The sequence below is a fragment of the Mustela nigripes genome, chromosome 14 (genome assembly GCF_022355385.1).
Source record: "Mustela nigripes isolate SB6536 chromosome 14, MUSNIG.SB6536, whole genome shotgun sequence".
Classification (NCBI taxonomy): domain Eukaryota; kingdom Metazoa; phylum Chordata; class Mammalia; order Carnivora; family Mustelidae; genus Mustela; species Mustela nigripes.
Window position 1 is genome coordinate 28,600,920 of NC_081570.1, and position 15,377 is coordinate 28,616,296.

The following is a 15,377-nucleotide window of genomic DNA, read 5'->3' on the forward strand; positions in this document are numbered from 1 at the left end:
GGTTTCCCGGGGCAGGGGCTGGAGACAGAGGCTGGAAGCAGGGGCTGGCCTGGAGCTCTCAAAGTTAGCTCCCCCAGGAGAAAGCAAGGCTGGACACAAGGACTCAAGGCACTTCTAGACCTGGGGTGGGGCGCCAGTGGGGGGCTGGTTCACGCCCTGAGATTTCCTCCACACCTGCTCCCTACTGTGCCTGCCCACGGTGGTGCAGGCTTCCAGGGGTCATCGAATCAGCCTCCTGCTTCTGGGCAGTGTGTCCTGCAGTAGCCTCCTAAGGAACATCTGTGTCTCCCTCCACGCACAGTGTCAGGAGCGAGGCAGTTCCTGTTGCTCCTTCTGCTGCAGCAGGGACCATCCCCAGGCACCTAATCCCATGTAAGAAATGTCCTCTTGGTGGAGCGCCTGGGTGGCTCAGTGGGTTAAGCCTCTGCCTTCGGCTCAGGTCGTGATCCCAGGGTTCTGGGATCAAGCCCCACATCAGGCTCTCGGCTCAGCGGGAGGCTTGCTTCCTCCTCTCTCTCTGCCTGCCTCTCTGCCTCCATGTGATCTCTGTCTGTCAAATAAAAAATTAAAACATTAAAAAAATATATTCTCTTGGTGAACATGCCACAAGGGTCTTGACAGCCTCTGTCCCCACTCCTGAACTGGTTGTGGACATCTTTCCAGCCCACAGCATTGCCCTTAGACCTCCGGTCCTCAACTGCTTAGAAGCCCCATTGAGCTTGAGAACAAGCAGCTTAGAGACCACACAATCCCATGGCTCCTGGCCATGGATTGGGGGAGATGCACAGGGGCACAGCGTGACCCCAAGTCTCCCCCACTCCCACCAGAGCTGCTCCCCTTTTACTGGTTTTCTTGTGGACACACGGCCTCGGCTTTCTCTCCAAATACTGAAGTGTGTACTATTGTAAGAAACGAAAAGCACTTGAAGGTCCTTGCCCTCATCCACTCTGTGCAGCTGAAATAGCCCCAGGGCCCGGAGAGAAGAGACTTGCCCAAGGTTACGCAGACCGGAAGCTGACTGCAAGTTGCTTGCCTCCTGATCCAGAGCTGTCCCCCCACACTCTGCTGGAGTAACCACCAGGACTTCAGGAAAACCAGAGAGGCCACAAGTCTTTCTTTTAGGAGTGAGGCGGTGGGAAGGAGAGTGCGGTTTGCAGTCACACACACATGCACCCCCCGCCCAACTCCTGGCCCTTGTGGAGCTGTTTCTTCTCTCTGGGCCGGCACAAGGCCCTGCACTGAAGAGGCGACAGTGGGCGCTGGCGTGGAGGGCAGGGAGCATGCAGTGGCCCGTCTTCGTCAGGCGATAGAAGGAGCTGCTCATGCCTACAGAGCCACTCCTGCCTAAGGCCCCTTTGTGCTGGCCTGCCAGGTGGGGAGCAGTCCTGGCCCAGGGTCTGGAGTCTTCTGCCCAGGCCAGGCTGCTTTTCTCATTTCAGCCCCAGCCTGGGAAGGCTGAGGTCCTGGAGACCCCCACCCCGCGGCTTCCTGCACTCCAGGCTCGTAGGCGGTCCCAGATCCCTGCTGCGGCACACCAGCCCCCAGCAAGCACCTGCCATGCTCCAGGAGGCCTGGTTGCCCATGGCTCGGGAGCTCACCCGACTTCACTGCGAAGGCCTTCTCCAACAGGGAAGCCCTTAAGAGTGTGCTTGGACACAGCCCTGCTTTGCCAAGCCCCACTTAACCACAACTACATTCTATTTCCTCAGGAACATGTGCTTGACATTCGTCTGTTCCATTTCCACCCCGCCCCCCGCCCCCACTCGCTTTCCTGTTCTGGTCCCTGGTGCAGTCTCTTCCTTGGGGGAGCAAGGAGAGGTGTTTCAGGGGGACACCCGTCTGCCTCCATGCTGCCTGGCTCTGGGACGACAGGCTTAAGTTATTCCTGGAGATTCAGGCAGACATTGGGAAGGACTTCCTGACCAACAGGGGCTTCACAGCTGGAACAGAAGCCAGAGGAAGATGATGAAATCACTGGCCCTGGAGACGTTCTATGGGGGCTGGCTGTGGGGAAAGGCTGGGGGGCTGCCTAAGGTGGAGGTAGGTCACCTCTTAGGGGCCCCAGGCCTACACCTGGCCACAGGCCCAAAGGCTGCGTTTCACGCCTTTGATAAATATTTGTGGATTATCTGCTCTGTGCTGGGCATTACTAGGGTCTGGAGAAGAGCCAGGAAGGAGAGACATGGAGACTCTCTGTCCCAGGTCATGGACAAGGAACGGGACAATTTTGAGATATACATTGTCAGTAATAGAGGATCAGTAGCTAATGACAGGACATGTGAGCCCATTGAGAGGGGAACCGGGTGGACTTCCTGAAGGAAGAGAGACTGGGCTAGAAAAAAGAGGGAAGGCCCCAAGAGGAAGACCCTGAATGCTGTAGCCTGGGACATGGGACCACTGAGACACACCCAAAATCTCTGCTGGGCTGGTGTCAGGGAAACTTCCCCTTTCATGGGTGATTTAAAAAAAAAAAAAAAGGATAGCCCCGCAAAACAAAAAATGAAATCACCAGATCATCTGATTGACAGTAACCTGGATAGACATCCCTCTCCACTGTGTATTTTTAGCTTAGTGCTTGGCACACAGTAGGACCTCAATCAACATTTGTTAAATGAATGAGACATTTAGTCAGTCTGGAACTCAGCCCTCCCACTGGCCCCCTTTCTCTTCCAAAACTGCAACTTGTCTCAACTCAGAACCCCACCAGGAGAGGATTAACCTCTAAGGCATCCCAAGAAATGTGTTTACCAGGTCTTTCTCCTGGCACTGTGTCCTGCAAAGAAGTAAAGACAGCGACAGCTGTGCTGAGCGAACAGTGACGTGTTCTGCATGTATGCCACGTGCCAGGCACCGCTTGCCCTTCACAGCTCGCTTGCAACCACTGTATGAGCTGGACCCCATCACAGTCTCTCGTGTTGCCAAGGATGGGGTTTAGGCGCAGAGTGGTGATGTATCTCACCCAAGGTCACACAGCGAGGATGTACAGAAAGAAGGCCTTCCTGTGTTCTGCAGGCCGTCGGGCACAGTGGGGGCCTCTCGCTCTTAGAACAATTCCAAGGAGCAGGTTATCATCCTCTTTTACACACGAGAAAAACAAAGCTCTGAGAGTGAAGTAGCTTGCCCAGCCTGGCGTGCTGTCCTTGGCTCGCAACACAGTGCTCTCTCCTCTGCACCCCATCTGTTCTTTAGGGCCTTTCCCAAACTGGGGTGCGAATAGCCGCCCCTGGTGAGCTCCGGGAATGAAGCAGCTCCAGGAGGAGAACTGGCCCAGTGACTCGCCGGCAGGATTTATGTCCTGTCCAGGGCGGACAGTTTGGCTGCTGTATGAAAGGCTGAGCAGAGCTCAAAGATGGAACTTGTTCCGATTAAACGATTGCAAATGTCAGGCTGCACGGCCGGGGAGCTCCTTACGCACGCACCCAGGCGGCTGGAGGCCAGGCCGCCGGGAATGAGCATGCCCGCTGACCTCACGGTTTCTCCTAATGCAATTAGAGCCCACTAGGAGACAGTGGGTTCCAACCCAGAGCCGGAGCAACATGCTCTCCAGGGGACGTGGGGCCCCTTTCTCCCAAGAGATGGCGCAGGGACAGGGGGTGTTGTTCTAATTAATTGACTGCACTCCATTCCAATGCAGATGGATGTAGAAATTACCTGCAGATGTGACTGCGCACAACCATTTTAACTGTCCGGGCTGTCACGCAGGCTGGGGAGCCAGGGCCTCTCAGGGCAGGGTTCATTCCGTGCAGCCCCCTGCCTCTGGGCCCGACAGACTTGTGCCAGCCTAAGTGGAGGCGGGAGGGCTGGCTCTTTAGGGCCTCCTGGCCCCGGGCGCTCCTTGGGCCTGCGCTGTCCTGAGGCCCAGCTGGCCGGGTGTGACTCCACAGGGGTGCTGGCTAATGGCTTCCTGGAGGGTTTCCGCAGGGGAGGGTGTGGTGGGTGCACCTGGGAATAGGCGGCCACGGTCCTCTATACTCGCTCTCGCTCCCCAGGGCCCGAGGCCTCCTCCATGCCTTCTGCAGAGTCCCGTCCTGGGGTCTTTGGACCTCTAGATATTTTTGGATTGTATAAAAACCAGATAACACATGGGGTTTGTTTGATATAAAGACAAGCTGTTAGCAGTGCTTCCCACACTGATGACGCAAGATCCATGAGAACACCGATCGGTTGATCGATTGATTCATTCATTCATTTCCGCACCCAGGAGCCTCCCGACTCGGTTCCTCTTGCTGGGACATAACCGAGGATCAGACCTGGTGCCTGTTCTGGAGAACCTCACGATCCAAGGAAAGGAGATGGATGTACCAATAGCCAGCTACTGCAGGGTGGGATGGGCTGTCCTCTTGGAGTGTGTGATACTAGGAGGACTCCCAGGAGGGAAGCAACCTGGCCTGTGTGGTCAAGGCAGCCTTCAAGGAGGAGGTGAGGTTTCAAATGAGCCGTGAAAGTGAATCGAACCTCTCCTGGGGGGATACAGAGAGAAGCTCAGCTTCTTCCCAACAGAAACCATGTGAACGGGGGCCTGGGGGCAGGGGAGACCTGAGGAGTGTGCTGGGAGATGAACAGGGGTCCGTAAGCAGATGAGGGGCTGTGAATTTCATGCTGGTTTCAGGAGGAGTGTCAGGTCTCTACCTGACACTCCCGGAATCTTTGAAAGACTTCAGGGGTAAGAGGACCCCATGGATAGAGCTCTATATTAGAGACCCTCTTGGTGGAGAGTAGACTGGAAGGAGGGGAATGGGGTGGGGCAGAGGCAGCAGGAAAGGAAAGGACAGATTTGTGACAAGGACGGACAGTGCCGTCACCATGCTGGGACCACAAACTGGAGTGGGGTGGGGGTGGGGAATAAGGAGGCAGGAAAGAGGAGGAGTCCGGGAAAGGGGCCCTGGGGGGAGGGAGCAGGAGGATTCTGCTGAAGATACACACCACCCCCACAGCCAAGTGGTCCCCACTTGGGGAACCTGGACAGCTGCTCTACAGCCCTGGCTGCTTTCAGAAGCTCTGTGAGGACTTGCCTTCCCTCAGCATCCATTGCCCCACATGGAGTGAGAGGTTAATTCTCATCCCATTCCCTACTCTATCCATTTCCTCCCAGCATGGACCAGATACCTGGGAAACATTCAGGGAAGCTCTTTGAAGGGAAGCACTTCTTCAAGCCAGTCTGTGGTGTTTTCCGAGCCCCCTGGGCCACTCTGGAGGCAGGGGCAGGGAAGTCCCGAGCCAGGCTTGCCAGCTTCCTCAGCCAGCCTCCTTGGTGGCTGTCCACTTCCCTCTCTCTTCAAGCTCCCTCTGGTTGATCCCCCCAGCACACCACCTTGCCTCCTACCTGCCGTGCAGATGACACTCCCTTCACTTCCTACGCTCCCCCCAAACCCGCTGTGACTGCCTCCTCCATCCTGCCCTGCCCTGGTCCTGTGCCATCCTCTCCACCCCTGCTTTGGGGCTCCCCTCTCAGCCTTCATGAATGGTTGCTATATCCCCCCAGGCTAAAAGACTCTCCACATCTCCTTCAAGCTCTACTTTCTTCGCCCCCTCAAAAATCTGCACTCATCCGTCCACAACCTCATCCCATGCCACCCCTCAGCACGTGCAAGCTAGCTCACCCACAACCCAGGAAATTCTTACAAAGGTCACAGCCTGCATGGTTCCATCCTCCCCCGACCAGAGCCTTCTGCACTCTTACCAGACCAGACCTGCTTCTCTTCTTGGAACTCTCCTTCCTTGGCTCCTGCCCCCCAGGACCTTCTGGTTTTGCTCAGATCCTTTCTTTTTTTCTTTTCTTTTCTTTTTTTTTTTTAATTTATTTATTTGACAGAGAGCGAGAGAGCACAAGCAGGCAGAACAGCAGAGGGAGAAGAAGAAGCAGGCTCCCCACTGAGCAGGGAGCCCGATGTGGGGCTCGATCCCAGGACCTGGGATCATGACCCCAGTCAAAGGCAGTTGCTCAACCAACTGAGCCACCCAGGCGCCCCTCGGATCCTTTCTGACACAACTTGGACCGTGTCATGTGGGATGAGAATCCCTAGCAAGACCTGTTAGATGACTCTTCTTCTCTTTGCACACATTCTCCCAAAGCTTTTATCACTCTGGTGCCCATGCCTCTGGTGATCCAGATACCGGCCGGACGTCCCCCACCCCTGACACTACCCATATTGTCTCCCATCACTTACCCCAAAACTCTTCTAGTTCCTGTGGCCCCTACCTTGTTGGATGGTTAGCAACTTGAAACCTTTCTCTTCCTCATTCCCTACACTTATTACCAGGTTCCTTCCAAATCTCTCTGGAATGCACTGCTCTCCATCTCCCCTGCTGGAGTCCTGGTTTGGTCTTTTATCTCACACCAGACATCTCTGTCCTCCTCTGCCTGGGGTAGTCCTCTCCCTAGGTCCCTGTATGCCTGGCCTGGCCTCCCTCCCCACCACCGCATCTGCCACTGACACCTTTCCCTCCTCCCCCCGTCCCCTCGGCCTTCCTGCTCCTGTTCCCACCTCGGGACCCTCTCAAAGCTGAACAAGAGTCTGGATTTCTACCTGCATGAGGTTGCATTCCACCAGATCAGCAGTTCTCAAACTTTTTAGTCTCATGACCCCATTACATTCTTAAAATTGAGGCCCTGAAAGAGCTTCTGTTCGTATTTACGTGGGTTATATCTATCAATATTTGCCAATATAGAAATGAAATCTAAGAATGTTTTGGAACATTAGAGTACCAGTAAATATTTATTAAATGAATGAATGAATAAATAAATAAAGCCATGATGAATGATTAATGAATAATATAAATGAATATGATATAAATGATGCAATATGTATAACATAACAGAAATAAATGAATAAAACCATATTGGCCAAGGAAAAAAAAATAAAACATTAGAGTACACAAACACCTGTCTTATTAGCAGTCAGAGCAATATTGATTGTCCTTACCTATCCCTGGGTGTGGCAAAAATCCTTGTACACTCTTGAGAGAACACCAGTAGAAATGACACATAGTGTCTTCGTGTGATACAATGTTTCCACCTGCACATCCCCTGACAGGGTCATGGAACTCCCCAGACAACACTGAGAACTGCTGCATGAGGTAATACACATCTGTCCGTTTCTCTTCATTTAGGTCTTAGTGCACACATCACTTTCTCAGAAAACCCTTTCTGCCCCTTTTATTCCCTCCCCAGGGCAGTCTATCCCGGTCCTGTGACATCTGAAATTACCTATTTTCTTGCTCCCTTTGTTGTTCCTTACTAGAATGCAACTTCATGCAGGTAGAAATCCAGACTCTTGTTCAGCTCGGAGCCCAGCATGGTGCCTGATGCACAGTAGACATTCTAAAAGAATGAGTTGTTTTCAAACCTTGGCTACATACTGAAGCCAAGGGGCCAGGGGTGTGCTTTTAAAATGCCCGAATCCCTGAAAGTTTAGATCAGCATCTTGGGGTAGATGCAAGCACTGGTGCTTTGTAAAGCTCTCCAAGGGACTCCAAAGTGCAGCCAAGAATAAGAACCACTGGTCTAAATCCTGAAATCCTCACTGATGGAGACACTGATTCTTCCTTCCTTGGTCAGAGTTACACAGGGTGGAAGTCATGTCAACTCCTTGTCTTGCCTCGGGACACCAGGTGTAGGAGGGCAACAGGTTGGAGGAAGCTCTTGGGCCAGAGTCCTCCTTGGGGAAGGAGTGCCCTCCTCGGATCCTGGACCTTGGATCAAAGTGATGGGGTCCACAGCTCGAACTGGCAGTGCTGGTTACTCTCACGATCGTCTGCAGGGCTGCCTGCACTGGGCACACTGGCTCCCATACAGCGATGTGAGATTCTGGTGCTTTGGTGACTCATGGAGGTTGATGGTGACTTCAGTGGGTAGACATAGAAATGGGGCATGTGCCCAGATTGCCCTGGGCCTGGGGAAGTCTCACACCCCCCACCCTTGCCTCTGAAGTGTAGCCAGGCACAGCCAGGAAATGCCACACCTTATGTTCCTGCCTCCTACGTGAGCAGTGCTTCCCTCGCTGAGCGGTCACCTGAACCTGAACCTGGGCTGGGAACCTCCGTTCCGGCCTGGAGTCGGCTACCATCTGGCCCAAAGCAGCTCTCGAGGCTAGAGCTGCTCGGGAGAGAAAATGCTCCCAGCACTGTGCCAGACATGGGCTGGTTTCATCCTGGAGGTTGTCAAAGGGACATCGTGGTCTTCATTACACAGGGGAGGAAACTAAGCCACAGAGAGGTTTAGATGACTTGACTGGGAACACCTTGCCAGGTCTGCCTTAGATGGCTACGTAGTGGGTCGGGACGTGGAGCTCATGGAAGATTAAAATTGAAGATAGGCTGTGGCCTTGGAGAGGTCACAGGACCTTCCTAACTTGGGCTCTGTATCTGCAGAAGCAGAGAAATAGTGCCTACCTCACAGGGTTGTTGTAATGGGTATAAAAGCTCTAGGTATAAGCATGAAGCAGAGAAGTTGCTCAATAAGTAGTCATTATATTATTATTATTATTATTGGCTCCCAAATCCTTTTTTCCATCGTGCCCTGGCGCTTCCCAGAGGAAAATTCTTTCTATACAATTTAAAGCCCTTTCACACATATCAACCCCTTTACTTTTCATAGTGCCCTCATGAGTTGAAACTTTTGTCCACCCCACTTTATTTCTGCTTTTTTTGATGAAGACAGTGGGATCCAGAGAGGTCAAGTCACCTGTTCAGATCCCACAAGGGTGAGTGGCAGATGTCCCGACTCCCGAGGTGTCTAGAATATTCTCTCCCAACACAGCAACTGCAAAGGCCCATGACCGACCCTGGCCCCGAGCAGAGGTTACGCCCTGGGTTCTTGGGAAGGGGAGAGGCAGGGAAGCCCGAGGTGGGAGGGAGTGCAGAGAGGAGGGTGGAGCTGTGTCCTTGATGTGGTGGCTGGGCCCATTCAGGGTTGTCACCACAGTCCTAGGGTTTGGCTGGGACAGTGACCGCCATTTCCGCTGGTGTAGCAACGCCGGGTGGATCTGGAAACCCATGCCAGGCAGGGCTAGGGAAGGGAGGATGCCTTGCTGGCCTGGTCTGAGGCTCTCTGTTGGGGGTGGGTGTCCACTGCTGCCCTGTTTGGCTTCCATCGCCCCGCCCGGCTCCTAGACTCCAGCTTCCTCCTGGTGGCGTACACAAACCAGAAGTCTGGTCTGAAAGGCGATCCTGTGTCGGGAGCGGCTGACAGCATGGGTCGGGACTGGGAGGCACCTCTTCAGGGCTTTTGGAAACATGGTTGCATGATGGGGATGGCAACCGGAGCCTTTGTGAGTGGAGCGAGGCCAGCGTCCTCACCCACAGGCCAGTCATCGGCTCTGCAGTCATCTGCAGCCTCGGACCTGGGAGGAGAGAGCGTCTGTTCCCAGCTCTGGGGTGGCCATTTGCAGTACGTCCGGAAGGAAGCTGGGCAGGACCCGCAACACATATGGCAGGGCCCAGTGCAAAATGGAAATCCTCCCTCTGGTTCCCAAACTATTAAGAATGTCAAGAGGGCGACGGCAGAGCATGAAGCCAAGTTGGGCGACCCTTCTAAGCGCAGGTCACAGGCCGGAAAGGCCGTCCTCAAGAGGGATCTAGGGGAGAGTAGGCCAAGGATCAGGCCCCAGGAAAGGCAGCCGCAGGGGTCTTCTCTGGGCCCTCATGATCTCCTGACCAAAACGAAGAGAACCTATAAATACAGAGGTAAGAAACTCGGGGGCCATGCTTAACAGTTCCTAGATGGACAGCTTTCTCCATCTGTGGCCCCAAGTGCCCAGGCCCCCTTAGCCAACCAGCACCCACAGACCAGGTCCTTCCTTATTTGGAGGAGGGAGGCATTCGACTTTCACCCTGTCTTGGGGGAGTTCAAAAGTACTGGGCAAAGATGTCGTGCTTGTAGCCCATCTGGGGAAAAAGCGTCTGGAGCTGTTCCTTTCATTTATGGAATGGACACCCGAGGATGGCAATACAAAGGGTGACGGCCCAGAAAAGAGGCGAAGTATCAATAATGGGCTTTGTTGGCGCTGGCCTCCAGTCCCCCGCCCTGGGCTTCGTGTGGCCAGGAAGCCTGATGTCTCTGTTTCAGCAGTGGGATCGGAACCAGCTTTCAGAGCAACATAAGCCAGGGGTCATTTTTAGCACAGACGTAACTTTCTAGTTCCTTTTCCCTACCCCTCATTTTTCAGTTGCCTTTAAAGAGGCCGCAGAGAGCTGGAAAACAAATCCAAGTTTAAAGAGACAAGTGCAAAAATGCAAACTGGGCAAGGGGACAGAGCCACCAGCTGGACAAAATGTGCCTGGAGAACAGCATCCTCGGCTTGGCGGGCGCTGGGGATTTACGGTCAAAGTTTTGTAGATGTTTCACCACGTTATGAGCCAGCTCAGGAGACCCCTCATAAAACTCTGTTTAGAGGAAAGAACAAACTAGCTGATAAAAGTCGGCTGCTGCCTATAAACGCGCTGCAGGGATTCAATTGAGTGGTGGATTTATTGGTCTGGGCTCTTTGTGCAAATTAAGAACTAGTGCACACGTCTGAATCGGGGAGGGAAGAGCCCGAGCAAGCACCTGGGGTTGCTCCCTGCTCACAGGATGGCAAGCAGCCCGTGATCACCCATGCCCTGTTTCTTTCTCCAGTAGAGACCAGAGGAAGATTCTCCCCGAAATTCAGTTGCTGCAGATCTACTCTTACACTCCTCTTCTTTGCCTCCCACAAAGACCCACAGAAAGAATCTGTCCCTCTCCATCCACCGCCTTCCCCACACGCCCTTAATGATAGCAGTTCTGACCTAAGCTTTCGTGTCTGTCTGGCCTGCCAGACCGTGTACTTCTCTTATCTGTCTTTGAATCCCCCAGAATCAGTTGTGTGCGGGGTACACGGGGAGGCCTCTGAACGAATGAATGTGAATGTAGCAGACCGTAAGGTGCCCCGTACAGAAGTGACTACGACCCCTCTCCAAATGGTACGAAGGGGTTAGGGGAGGAGAACTGAGGTGCTTGTCGGGACTGAGGACAGAGCAGGTGCTGAGAAACAATGAAGGAAGAAGAGGGGCAATCCGGGAGCGGTTAAGTCTAGGTTCCTCCCCGGAGATGGGCGATCTTTGTGGCTCATCTACCCAGCTCCCTCTCTGCTGCTTTTTCTTAGAATTATGCCCTGCAACAGAATGAGGGTCCTTGATAAGAACGCAGGTATCCAGCCCCTCCTCAAACGTGCCAGATTGGAATCTCTGGGCCTGGGGCCTCAAACGCTGGACCAGTCCCAGTCTCAGAAAAAAAAAATGGCTTTCTTTTACACTCTGTAGAAACTGAGGCACATTCTAGGAATGATGGGGAGGGAGAGTGCAAGGAAGGGCACCCGTGTGCCCAAGGAAGGGCACCTTGAGAAGGACTGCCTATCTCCTCCCAGCCCAGGCATTAAGGGCAGAGGTGTGAGACTCTGGCAGGCAGCCTCAGGACTCTCCAGCCCTTGCGGCATGGGACCCAAGGGGGAAGCTAGCTGGCAAGGTTGCAGCTGCCCCGAGAGAGCCCCACATGTGCCACTGCCCAGCCAGATGGGGGCCACGCTCCACTCACCTCTGTGTTTGGAGGAACCCTGTCCCGCGCAGGACTGGATCTTCAGGAAACCCAACTCTTGTCACAGAAGAGTGAGCATCAAGGATGCAGAGAGGAAACCGGTGAAGGGAAAGACTCCTTCCACCAGAACCACAAACACCCCGGAACAAACTGTGGCGTTGTCACTGATGAGCTGTGGGCGCATAGGAAACCCAGTCTCTTGAAGCACGCTTGCTGCACTGCTTGCTAAGTGTGGACGGTGCCCAAGAGCACCGCACGGCTGCCCACTTAGACCAGGAAGTCCGGAGTATATGTCAACCCCTCCATGTTTCCAAATTTACCAAAACGCTTCACATATCTCTTCTCACTTAAACCATACGAACCTGTAAGCGGTAGAACATCATCTCCATCAATACACAAGAAGAAACTAAAACGGAGAGGGAAGATGGCTTACCCAAGGCCACTTAGCTGGTAAGTGGCTGAGACTTGAAACCAGGTCTGGGTCACTTGCAATTTAGCAAGTTTTCCTGAGTCAATGTGCTTCCTCCCTGAACCTCCTCCTCCAAGTGCGCACCCTCCCATGCAAATGTGCAGAGTGGAGGCATCGTAAACAACTGAACACCTGGACAGGTGAAGATGGTACCTGGCCCCCATTATTCAGATTAAAGTTAGACATAACACAGTCACCACATAATCTGGACCCTCCTTGGGCAGGCAGAATTCCTCCTCTTTGGAGCCTAGGATCTCACTGATTTGGAAAAACTGCTATTCTGCCAAGAGAATTTTGAGGGCAATTTCTTTTCTTTTTTTTTTTTTTTCTTAAGATTTTATTTATTTATTTGACAGAGAAAGAGAGATCACAAGTAGGCAGAGAGGCTGGCAGTAGGGGGAAGCAGGCTCCCTGCTGAGCAGAGAGCCCGATGCAGGCCTTAACCCTGGGACCCTGAAACCATGACCTGAGCCGAAGGCAGAGGCTTTAACCCACTGAGCCACCCAGGCACCCTTGAGGTGAACTTCTAAACGTGGATGGCATAGGGACAGGAAGGAAAGAAACCTAAATTCTTCACTTCATCCCAACAGATTGTCTCATCAGCAGGGAAGGGGTCTGACCACCAGGAATCTATTTCCCCAATAGAGGGAGATAGAAAAGAGCTCACATCTAATAGCTGTGGCATGCTTACAGAAGGAGCGTGGTGGGGGATGCCTGGGTGGCTCAGTTGGTTGGGCGTCTGACTCTCGATTTTAGCTCAGGTCATGACCTCAGGGTTGTCAAGCCCTTCATCGGGCTCTCCACTCAGCAGGGAGTCTGCCTGAGATTCTGTTTCTCTCCTTCTCCCTCTGCCCCCACTCCCTTGCTAATAAATAACATCTTTAACAAAAAAGCAGCAGCACTGAAAGTTTTCTCACTATGATGATTCTCCTTACTTTATAAATATGAGTCCAGTAAAAATACCAACAGAGTTCTTTCTTCGCTGGATGAGTGGGTGGGGCATGATTAGCTAACAAAAATTCCAGGAAATCAGGCATAATGGACGGAGGTGGGAGCACAGGAAGGTTGCGGGAACCTAGAGGACACTAAGCCTTTGGAAACCTAATGTCCATCAGTACGGGACTAGTTAAATAAACTATAGTATACCCAAACAACAGAGAAATAAGGAACCATTTTAGAAAAAATTAAGGAAACTCTTTTTATATTCATGTATAATGATCTCTAAGATACATTAATTGGGGAGCACCTGGGAGGCTCAGCGGGTTAAAGCCTCTGCCTTTGGCTCAGGTCATGATCCCAGGATCCTGGGATTGAGTCCCACATCAGGCTCTCTGCTCCTCCGGGAGCCTGCTTCCTCCTCTCTCTTTGCCTACTTGTGATCTCTGTCTGTCAAATAAATAAAATCTTAAAAAAAAAAAAAGATACAGTAATGGGGGGGGGGGTGTCAAGCTGAGTCTATAGTAGGCTGTAGCAAAATCAGGGAGAAAACACACACCCAAAAACCCCCATTTGCTTTTTGTATCAGTTATCTATTGCAGTGGGACAATTCACCCCAAAGCTTAATAATTTAAAACAAACATTTATTATCTTTCCATGGGTCAAGCATCTGCACACAGCTTAGTTGATTGCATTTGTCTGAGGTCCTCGTGAAGTTGTAGCTGAGCTGTTAGGTGGGGCCGTGGTCTCAACTGAAGGCTCAAGTGGGCAGGAGCGTGGGCAGTTGGGGGTCTGCTTCCAAGCTCAGTCACATGGTGGCTGGCTGGCTTCAGTCTCTCACATGAGCACTCCACAGGCTGTCTTGGAGCACTGCAGCTCCTCCCGAAGGGTGAGGAATCCGACAGTAAGTGATGGGCTCACACTGGAGGCTGCAGTCCTTTTTTATCAGTTAGTTTCAGAAGTAACACCACATTACTTCCGCAATATTCTCTTCACAGAAGCAAATCTGTAAGGCCAGCCCACACTGAAGGAGAGGAGGGTACACACGGACATGAATACCGGAGGTGGGACCCTTGGGGGCTATCTTAGAGGACACCAACCATTGTGTGGATATGAGCAAAGAATATTTTTGGAAGAATACATCAGAAACATTTTATGCTGGTTGCCTCCAGGGAAGGGAAGTGAGTAACTGGGAGAGAACTTTTCACTGAATGTGCTCTTATACTCTTTTTGAATTTTGCACAGTGTGACTGTGTCACTTATTCAAAAAATAAATCTATTTTAATTTTAAAAGGACAATTAAAAAAGATAGAATTTTAAAAGTAAAAAAATGATGAATAGAAACAGTGATATTTAAGTAATACATAGTTATTATGAAGCACTTTAAATCCTTGTATCTGTTTATGGTCAGGATTTAAAGAGCTCTGTAACACACACACACACACACACACACACACACACACACAAACCCCTCCCACTTGTAGAACAAAATACTCTCAAGCCAGGCCTTTCGGGCTTTTCACAATTGGGCTCCAGTCCACCCTAGGGAGCCATTCCTCCAGCCCTTTAAGAACCGTAGTGACTTGCTTGGTGGGACTATTAATATTTGCCAGTTTTAGGAGATAAGAGCAAACAAGCGCAGTGCCTGGTACACAAGCTTTTGATCCATGCTGGATTCCAATCTTTCTCAAACACTGCCTTTGCTTATTAGATTGTCCCCTCAGCATGGAATGCCCTACACTCCTCCCCATCCCCAAGTCCAAATTCAGATGTCACTGTCACTAGGAAGTATTCTGAGAAGCAGTTATCACTTCTCTTCTTCTTTTTTAAAGATTTTATTTATTTATCAGACAGTGGGAGCAAGTGAGCACACAAGCAGGGAGAGCAGCAGAGGGAGAGGGAGAAGGCTCCCCCCTGATCAAGGAGCCAGATGCGCAACTCGATCCCAGGACCCCAGGATCACGATCTGAGCTGAAGGCAGTTGTTTGACCGACTGAGGCACCCACATGTCCCCTCTCTTTTGTTTAATGTCAAATATAACACTTTCATTATTTTTTTTACCCTCCAATAACTTGTAAGTGGGGGGTTTGTACCCTTCACTCCCTTCCACCTATTTTGTCCACCCTCCACGCTGCCCTCCAGAAAATACTTTCATTATTGTTTTACCATTTCAATCTCTTCAGCTCAGTCTGGTCCCAGGATCATCAGCATCGATAGTACCCAAGGCCTTGTGAGAAACACAGAATCTAGAGCGCTGCCACCCCAGGCCTATGGAATCAGAATCGACATTTTAACAAGAGCCCAGTGATTTCCATACACATTAGAACTTAAGAGACACTGGTTTAAATCTTCCCCTGGTTGAACTATAAACCTTTCTGGGGATCTCCTTCATCTGCCCCAGAGCACATCATAAGGCCTGAT